Source organism: Hyposmocoma kahamanoa, unplaced genomic scaffold (genome assembly GCF_003589595.1).
Source record: "Hyposmocoma kahamanoa isolate Upper Pololo Valley unplaced genomic scaffold, ASM358959v1 87, whole genome shotgun sequence".
NCBI classification, from domain to species: Eukaryota; Metazoa; Arthropoda; class Insecta; order Lepidoptera; family Cosmopterigidae; genus Hyposmocoma; species Hyposmocoma kahamanoa.
Window position 1 is genome coordinate 8,084,064 of NW_020654422.1, and position 7,519 is coordinate 8,091,582.

At 39.0% G+C, this 7,519-nt stretch overlaps 1 long non-coding RNA gene across 2 annotated transcripts; it reads left to right on the plus strand.

The window, feature by feature from the left end:
- Nucleotides 1–477: 477 nt before the first annotated feature.
- On the plus strand, nucleotides 478–3,426 carry LOC113235424. 2 transcript variants are annotated; one of them, XR_003310861.1, is made up of 4 exons: nucleotides 478–593; nucleotides 1,495–1,530; nucleotides 1,956–2,090; nucleotides 2,924–3,426. It is a non-coding gene; the product is annotated as an uncharacterized LOC113235424 (long non-coding RNA). The 2 variants fall into 2 exon arrangements; XR_003310860.1 differs by having other exon boundaries at nucleotides 1,956–3,426.
- Nucleotides 3,427–7,519: the final 4,093 nt, after the last annotated feature.

Genomic DNA, 7,519 nt, shown 5'->3' on the forward strand with positions numbered 1-7,519 from the left:
AATGAAAGCGGGTAGATACGGAATCAGAGCACGAGTAAACATCTCCGCTTGAGCTCGGTACAAACAACTTGTATTCTACCGCATACATACTTTCATAAATATATACATTTGTAACTACCATGTAGGTATAGAAATCCCAATAATCCAAGACTGCAACAAAGTAGTTAACTAAGAAGATCCAGTTGGAAAAAGTTGCATCACAACGCCCTCACAAGTTCAAAGAAACTTAATAAAAGAGGATCTTTACATATTGTCGTCGCATCACATAGTGCTGCTATTTATAAAAGTTTCTCTGTGAGAGCAAAATTTTGTGTAACAGCAATTCTATTGAATTCCAATCGACAACCCGCATTGGTCACACACAATATAATTTGTAAAGAGTTCTTCCGTCCAAGCGAAGAGAATGTTAATAGCTCGTGAAAGCCAGATAAGGAGGTTCCCTAATCAAATATTCCGGAATCCTTCTTAAGAAAGAGCTGGGCCCAACGAGCGGCCGTGCATAAGCAACAATATCGGTTCCTTTAAAGGATAAAGCCGACTAAAGGACGATTCGTAATCCGCTCCAAAGCGATCCCCGACCTACTGTCCGCCAGGTAGGTACAAAACTTTCTGCAGGGTCCATCTACTCGCGTATTTACAAAATACTCGTCATAATTGACCCGAAATTATTTATAAGGTCGGATTTGATTTTCAAATACACATATTTCATTGTACTTACATTTCTTCTATAGCATCCGTTTTAGCATTTACTTGCGCTTTGTTTGTTGCACTGCAACCCTTTGTTCTATAAAAATCTTTCATAAAATTCGATAAAACTTTCATGATTATCGGTTTTTCCATGGCAGGCATGTATTCTGTTGAATTTGCTCATTTAAAATAAAGTTTATCAAGTCATGCGTTCAACCTTACCACCCCAACGCGTACTGTTACTCTGAACGATTTACATAAAATGTAAAAAAAAATACCTACGTATACACGTTGTTTTTATTTGATGTGACAAGATGTTGCCTACCATATAAAATTGTACAAAATAAGAATGCAGATATGTACCATACGCTTTACAATTTTAAAGCGTGCTTCTACCTTTAAAAAAATTATACAAACACCGTTCGAAAGTCTTGTCCGTTCGGGGTCCCAAATTCTTCGCACAATACGTCATTCTTATCATTGTTGTAGGACATAATATGCGGCATTACCATTTTCGTACCTCGGTTCACGTCATTGATGACGATTTATTGTTATAACCAAAACTATGTAGAACTGGGAAAGACCGTATAAGAGTTATTTGTGAAATATCTTATGTGAAGAGAACTTTTCACACTAACATTTTTTTCCTGGTTATGTTGTTCCAACTTATTAAAAATAACATTTATTTTGCATATTATAAATTTCGTACTTTGTTTTTTAATATATTCAATTTTATATGTATATTTAAAAAGTCGTTCGTGTTATCAGTAAAATTGATGTATGACCATCTTGTGGATGATTTTTCAGCCACACGCAGCTTGCTTGTTCTTGTCAACTAATAGTGTAAGTTTCATTCAAAGACAGATGAGACAAATTTAACTCCCACTTGTTTTTGTAAAAATTAATTTGTAATACGAAGTCCTATTAAAATATGAACTTTACCTTTCGCCTCTCACCAAGACTGACTCTATGTGGTATAATTAATCCCGCATTTTTTATCTCCGCGATGATTTACGTTTGTTGTGAAGTTTGTTTTGCAGAGACATCTGCCGACGTACCATTGTTAGTCGGGCTGTCCTCAGGTAAACCAGATAATGGGAATTATCTCAGAAAGAGTTGACATTTGTCCTTTCAAACTTTTGTACAGTCGAGTGTTTTGACAACCCTTATTTATTTAAGAGATAGGCTTTTTTAAAAGGTTCATCAAAGTTGTTAAAGAACTTTTTGAAATTAGTAATCCGAAGTGAAGTTTTTTTTATGATACCTAGTGGCAGAAGAACAAGTCGCACGGTTGGTGGTAAGCTGCATACTTCTCTATAGCAATTGCAGTAACTCAGAGCTTTAAATCGCAAAGATCTGAGGGGCAGTGCCATCGCGCCCGTCATCTTGAGACATAAGTTTCGGTCAGTAGCATTGGGTCAATGGCCAGTAGTGAATATTTCTAATAATTCATTTTTTTAAGACAAATTAAATGTATCATCTTGTCTTATCATCAGATATTGTAATCAAACATCATAAACCTTTTAAGTAAAAATAGATGAGGTAATGTCAAATCTACTAAAACAAAGCTAACAACCCCAGTTCCAGTCACGCAGTCCATCGCTCTTACACGGACGCGTTCATTTATGAGGTAAACAAAGAATTTATTGACGTCGTATAATTTTATGTTCTAAACAAAGGCTCGTCAGGCGCCCCCTTCGCGCCCCATGCACCACCCCTCTCCCACCCGCACCCGCTGGGCTGCACTTGTTCACCAACATATGTCTACAAGTGTATTTGTTTATGCTTCCCATGTTTAGAATAATATACCTTTCGTTCATCAAATAAATCAGGACGTCGATATGGAGGTTCAACAAAGGGTACCAATTTTTACATTTCTATCTTTAAATAATACATATTAAGAGAAAACAATTAAGTTATTCACTTTCTATTTATTTTCTGATCTTGGCGGGCCCTGCGTTTGTACATTGGTGCTAGACAACAAGGTTTCGGGTTGAGTAGGACATACTTTTCTAAATTGAATCTGGTCTGGGGGTTGAATGCCCTAGTTTGAGATCAGGTAATTTTTAATATTTTTATTCAGCCCTTTCAAGCATCGAGACGTTGCGCAACAAAAATAGAAAGTGGTAAGTAGGTCGTTCGATAAATAAAGTCAAATGAAATGCACGAGTCGTATATAAATTGAATATTGGTAAACACAATAAAGCCATGAGAGCACAATTTTTCAATGTTACAGCACAAAGCGGTGTTAAAATCAATTGGTCAAAGTCATTTCGTGCATTCATCTGCCGGTGTGCGCGTGGAGACGTCTTTTGAGCTCCATTGTCGCGTCGGACTCCCACTGTGATGTCGCCGACGTCGCTCCGCCCGTCAAACCCGAAAATCGGTTCCCAGAAAAGAATTACCTATTGCCGTTAACGTTTGCAGATTATCTCACGAGCGTAGAGGCTACGGAGAAGTAGTAAGTACCGTTTAGGTCAACGGTGCCAACATCTTAAAGTCATAAAACTAGATTGCAGATGTCCTAAGGAAAGTAGAACGCGAGATCCAATCCGAGTTTGCAAACAAGGGAAGTTACAGCGGTGGCGCGTTGCGGGCGCTGCGTTGCCGCCGCCGTTGCCACCGCCGCGCCGGCGCGCCTCCGCCCGTGTCGCACGCCGCGACTCGGCAAATAAGTACGGCCCACGCCGATAAGACGCCGTCTCCTGTGACTTCTATTTAAACAGACAGGAAAACGCTCACAGATTAAATCTTTCGTTTGTTTATTTTTCTTCCCGACTTTCTGCGACTAAAGTATATTTGAGACTACGATGACAAGTCGACTTATCTCTATCGGCGCTAATCTAAACGCAGGATGAGTTTTTAAAAAGGTTCAGTTCGCTTCCTCTTTCCCCGGCAAAGTGCGGAGGTCGGATTATGAGAGCTTTCAACTGCGCCGCGACACGGTTATTAAGGTAGATGCTTTGTTTGCGCATTCGACGATTCAACGCAAAGCTGCTGCCGGTAAAATATTAAAATGCGAAACCGTTGCTCAACTTCATACCAACAGCAAATGCATCTATCGTTGAGACTTCAACAAACGCTAATCTTATTTAAAACTTTTTTGTTTCCTACACAAGACCTAATTTAATTATGTGTTCAAGACCTTAATAGCCAAATTGACTGACAAATATAAGTCCAATAACAGGATAAGGACCCTTCATGCCATTGAAAAATGTAGGTTTTATATTTCATAATGTAATCAGTAATTATTGCCTTAACGAGTCTGGCTTTAATTTGTTAGGCGTTTTAAACGGCTTTACGCATTTGAATCGCAAATTTCTTAGAATATTTCAAGAGGGCCGCTGACGTTTCGAGGACATTATCTCTTCATAAAATTCAAGATCCCGCCGAGTGGTACATTTCTAATTGAAGGTTAACATGCCGAAATTTGGGGACTAGTTTCAAATGATAATTAGATACAGCCTTATTAGGTTCGTCATGTTCTAAAAGTCGTAATTTTAAACGATGGCTCTGTCTACAAGACCATAATCGCTTTATAAAAAAGCATTAAAAAGATGTTTTAATTAGTGGCATATTAATTTATTAGTTGAGACTAAAATTTTAGATCACTTACACACGTGTGACTACAGCCAGCAATATATTATTACATGGATTAACTAACAAAACCTAGATATGTTGCACCTCAGCATAATTAATATCTGTAGCCTCTACGAGGGCAGAGGTTAGCTTCCTCGTGTAGCCCAGAGGATAATATTCATGTGAAATACTGCTAGTTTATCCTAAAAATATTGTACGCTATAAGTTATCATCATCATCAACCCATTTATACGTCCCACTGCTGGGCTCGAGTTCCTCTCAGGCGCGAATTTTTAGCCATAGTCCACCACGCTGGCCCAATACGGATTGGGGACTTCACTCGTTTTCGGAGGGTTATGAACCTTTCTTTGTCATGCGGGTTTCTTCACGATGTTTTCCTTCACCGAGAAGCTCATTGTAAATTTCAAATTAAATTTAGCACATAAATTCCGAAAAACTTAGAAATGCACCGGATAAGAACCGGCGGCCTCTGCTTGAGAGGCGGTAGGTCAAGACTACTGACTAAGTATCAAGGTTCTTAATATTTCTAGTAATCGACCAATAAACATAATATAAGGGTGCGTACCGATCTGACGAATGGACCTCTAACGCGCTGCGTGTGCGCTGCACGCGCACTGCACGCGTGCTGCATGCGTGCAGTTACTAAATACATACATGTTAATATTTGTGGCGCGCGAGCGGCACGCAAACCGATTGCACAACGTAATGCTCGTGTGCTCGCCAGCCTTTCGCAAACAAGTGTATTTGCGGCGCATTCGCCAGATCTGAACGCACCCTAATGTGTCTCAGAGTGAATTTCATTGCTCTGGTACTCTTAGTACAGGGAATTCCTTAGTTTAGAAGCTTCAAATCATGAGACAGTTGGCAAACTAAAGATGTCAGCATTTCCCGCGGCGCAGGAAGCACAATTGAGCCATCACAGGCGGCATTCAATTACACATCCTGCAGCCACCTTTGACGCAGTCTACTTGTCAGTTTGTGTACTTTCACCATTGCATAATGCTACTTACCTACATTAAGATTAAATCATGTAATACCTATCGAGATATAAGTTGACAGACGGAAGGAAGTCTAATTGAATAAGTTTTATCGAGATCACATCAGGCTTGACACCTAAACTTAATAATTAAGATTTAAATTCAACTATACGTCCCTCTCAATAAGAATGCTCCAGAATTCAAAGTGTTAATTTGCTCTTAAGTTAGTGCGGTTTTATTATATCCTCTATTGTGTAAACTCCACGTATGTGGGTCTTCTCCATCCCTGTTTCGTGCTAGCCATTGAGGTACGCATTCATATAGTCGCACTATCATTTTCAGGGTGTTCCGTTACATCTGCATCCTCAGGCCGAGTTCAAGGTTGAGAATCTGATTAAATTTAAACGCACACACGCCCACTCTCATAGCCCCGCATTAAGGAAACCCTGTATAGAGGGTTCCATGAGCACACCCGTAGACAACCACAAATTACACCCAAACTGACTAGATAAATAAATGTAGGTAATTTCTTCCAGCCCGGGAATCGAACCATGGTAACCGTTCGGCCACGGAGGCAGTTAAGTATGAGAAGTTAGAAGCAGCTAAATAGGAGAAGTAATTATGAGAAGAGAAAGCTACAAATACAAGAATATAATAGAGTTCACTATATTAAGGAAGTGAATGGTAAAGGACACACCTCGTACGCATCAGCACGGTACTCGCAACCCTTTATTTTACCCCGAAGGCGTGCCCGTCGAAACAAACAAACGCAAGCGAAATTGAGAGGAGTGCCCGGAATCGGCAGTATACCTTTTCATTACAGAATCCCTTTTTAATTACCACGACTCAAATAAAAACGGTTATTTTTTTATTTCAAGTAGCCGTAATTGAAAAGGAAATTGCCGGGTCCGCCGACCGCACGTCGGCGTCGAATAAAACTTTAATATAATGCATAAGGCCCTTTGATCTGCGCACTCCGCTTGCATTAAATCGCAGAAATAGGATATACTCTACAAGAGAAGAAATAAACACACAGAAATAACACGGGTAATATATAACAGATGTTCTCGTTCATGAGAATACTTGCAATGTGAATCCCCTGTTATAACAACTGCTAATGTCGACAACTATAAGCTAAGGAACTATATAATTGACGATAAAAGAATAGAAGAAAAATAAGACTGTCAAAACACGACAAAAAATAAAATTGTTCGTTTACGAGTCAAAAGGCTCTTTACTTTACAAAACCTCAAACCTAAGAAGTTCCATAAATTACATGTGAAATAATAAAAGGAAGGAAATCTTTCATCCGCAAACGTTTTACAAAGAGACACCCCTGCGCTGGGAGATAAATGTCGCCTGTAGCACGATCCACTGTCGGTAAAAACGTGGCTCTAATAAAAATCCACCTCGATGCCACCTCCCCAGCGATATAAAATGCATACTTGCTCCGACAAAGAGTATCAACTCCATATACTCGACGAAAATTTTATACAATATTTTAATTACGAAAATTGTCTGAGAAATCTGTGTTCTTACTTTATCCTCCCTACACAAAGAGAAGATAATAGAATACGAAAGAAGGCAAGATTACAAAAAATCAACAATACATTCACCTTTGCCCGCCAGGCGAATAAGGGAAACAGTGGATCGGTAAAGGTAAGACATACGGTCAAAGGGAAGATAATAAAGCGTTGTATTTTCATTCTAATCCGCAACGGAGCCGGGCCGAGTCGGGAGATACGGGGGGAGCAGGCTCGATATCTAAAATTACAAGCCTTCACAGTGCCTATCTCGAGGCACACCGTTCTCCATTCCTTTATGTTCAGCTGCCACTTTCAGACATACTTCCATTCAAACTATTCCCCAGACGCTTACTTTATGCGTAACGATAGATTCGAATAAATGAGGAGGGTTTTAAGGCGTATTATTTTTAAATCGCAGATGTATATTGAGAGTATTGTTTGTCATTTAATAAATTATAAATAATTTTTCAGATTTAGCGGACAAAAATAAAATTTATGAAGCAACCTTTATTTATTAGCCAATCAAATTTCCAGGTTTACTGCCAGTTTTATAATTTGTGGACACAATTGTTTTACAATAAAGTAATAATTTTTTATTAGAAGCTTCAATTAAAACCATCCGAACTCTTATAGCAGAAGAGTCATCTTTGTTTACAAATTATAATTACTTAATGACGACTAATAGATTGCAGTGTGTATGCTCATCGAAGCATGCGTTTGTGGTCACGT